Source organism: Camellia sinensis, chromosome 10 (assembly GCF_055761805.1).
Source record: "Camellia sinensis isolate YWXY chromosome 10, ASM5576180v1, whole genome shotgun sequence".
NCBI lineage: Eukaryota > Viridiplantae > Streptophyta > Magnoliopsida > Ericales > Theaceae > Camellia > Camellia sinensis.
This window is the reverse complement of record NC_138970.1, coordinates 50,591,402-50,593,741: the sequence shown is the minus strand read 5'-3', so window position 1 is coordinate 50,593,741 and position 2,340 is coordinate 50,591,402. Positions and strand designations below refer to the sequence as shown.

Below are 2,340 nucleotides of genomic sequence, written 5' to 3'. Positions count from 1 at the left end.
AGTTGTAGACTATTAGAGGTTAGGAGTGTATTTTCACTCTTACCACTGAATTTTGAATTGTTCATTTCTGCCACTTCTGATTGATGCATCTATTTTATTTGTTTATTTATTTTCTTGTTTTTGTGTCTGTTTTGGTTGAGTTTTTTAATTTTTTTGGTCTTTCATTTCACTCAAGTATTGGTGTATGTTATGAGATTTATGGGTTTTGAGATTTTTATATAATTTATGTATTTGGTATGCATTTCATAGCTGGATCTGTTCGGATTGTTTGTGTCTTAAGGTTCTGGGGTAATGTATGTTGATTTGTCTCTCAAATGGGTAGTACATTGACTCTACTCTCCTTTAGGGGATCATTATCGGGTTGCTTCAACTTTTTCTTCTCCACTGTCTTTTCCTTATTCTCAGATGAAAAAAATATCATCAATAGATATCCAAGTCAACAGAACTCTGGTTGTGTTTTAGAGATTGCCTCCCTTTTGAGTGGGAAGTTGGCTTTACAGTTGCCGAAGTTACAGAGCTTGTGAGGAAAAAAAGAAAAAGGAAAAGAAAATCTTTTAGGTATGTTGTTGAGGGATACTTGTTGGAGAATGTCAACAGAACTCTGGTTGTTATGTAATTAATTTTATTTTAATTTTCTAATTTAACAATGAATTATGTTGATGAATATTGTAGTTTTTCCATGCCATCTGTTCTATGCATCTAGTGCTAAGACATTTAGAGCATAAAGTGTCCTGCCTTTTGTTTTGTTTTGTTTTGTTCGTTTGTTTGTTTTTGTTTTTTGTTTTAACAAATGAATTTTGGGCATATGCAACAAAGAAATTTTTGACTATACAAGAATGGCAACAAACAAAAGAATGAGTTTGTTATTTTTGTTGTTTCTCTGTTTTTTGGTATTTGGTTTTTGGTGCCTCATAATTGTGAATGGTATTGATATGTTATTGTCATGACTGTTGTTTTTACAAGAACTAGAGTGCGAACTAGAAACATTACTTACTGTGCAAGTCCAGCTTCGATTTTGTGATTTTTGGCCACGAGTAATTTTAATTTTGGGAGTTTTCTTTGTTGTTGTAAATTTAAATTGTTTGATCACACAGATATTACAACACTCTTTCAATTTTATTCGATTCCTTTCTTATGTTGTTTCTTCATATTCCTCTGTTTCCTCTGTTTTTTTCTCAGGTATATAGAATTTGGTGGTGTAGTTCCTTATAGACCTGTTGAAGACTTGGCATTTTCAGTTGCTAGGTTTATACAAAATAATGGTTCATTCATGAATTATTATATGGTAAGTCAATTCCAAATTATATTATTTATAGAAATAGTTCAGCCCATGTACAATGAATTTTTTTCTTTTCTTTTCTGTATCAGTACCATGGCGGAACAAATTTTGGGCGGACAGTTGCTGGTCTCTTCATTGCCATTAGCTACGACTATGATGCTCCGATTGATGAATACGGTATGATACCCAAAAACAAAAACAAAAACAAAAAATACAAAAAATACAAAGAAAAATGCGTGTAGACACACGCATATATTGTGAGATCATGAGTAAGATTATCGTGCATGTATATATGATACGAATAATTTGTTATCTTGAAGGATTACTAAGAGAACCAAAATGGGGGCATTTGACAAATTTGCATAAAGCTATCAAGCAATGTGAACCAGTTTTGGTTTCCTCGCATCCTGCAGTGACTTGGCCTGGCAATAATCTAGAGGTAGATTAAGCAAAAGCTATAAGGTAAATGACTTGGCCTGGCAATATATACTGTGGTTTTCAACATTTGTCGCTTTTTTGACAATTGAAACTCGCTCTTTTTCATCAACGGTCAACTATCAGGTAAATGAACTTATTTAGTAATTTTAACAAAAAATTGAAAAGACTTTCATGAAATGAGCTTTGACCTGTATCTTGATTTACTAATGCATGTTTATGGCAGGAACCGTGTACGGGGCTGCTAGAGAATCCAAAACTGACATATAGCAGTACTGTGAAGTTGAGAGCCGGAATTAACAAGATTTCTTTACTAAGTGTTGCTGTTGGCCTTCCGGTTAGTCCATACCTTCTGATAAAAGTTTACATTCTTGGGATGTTAATGACAGTAATGGAATCTTTCTAAATTCTATTGGATCAATTTCATAATGTCGGTGTGCATTATGAGACATGGAACACGGGGGTTCTTGGCCCGGTCACATTGAAGGGCCTTAATGAGGGGACAAGAGACTTGACAAAGCAACAGTGGTCTTACAAGGTTTGTTTTTGTTTTCATTGTTTTCTGCTTCCATTTTCTGTTTCCAAGTATACTCTCTACATTTCAAAATGGTAAAAGTCCAAGGCAA

At 33.7% G+C, this 2,340-nt stretch overlaps 1 long non-coding RNA gene across 1 annotated transcript; it reads left to right on the top strand.

Annotated features, from left to right (window-relative positions):
* LOC145801625 (uncharacterized) lies at positions 1 to 1,948 on the top strand. The gene is made up of 4 exons (XR_014343248.1): positions 1 to 558; positions 1,180 to 1,285; positions 1,369 to 1,456; positions 1,600 to 1,948. It is a non-coding gene; the product is annotated as an uncharacterized LOC145801625 (long non-coding RNA).
* Positions 1,949 to 2,340: the final 392 nt, after the last annotated feature.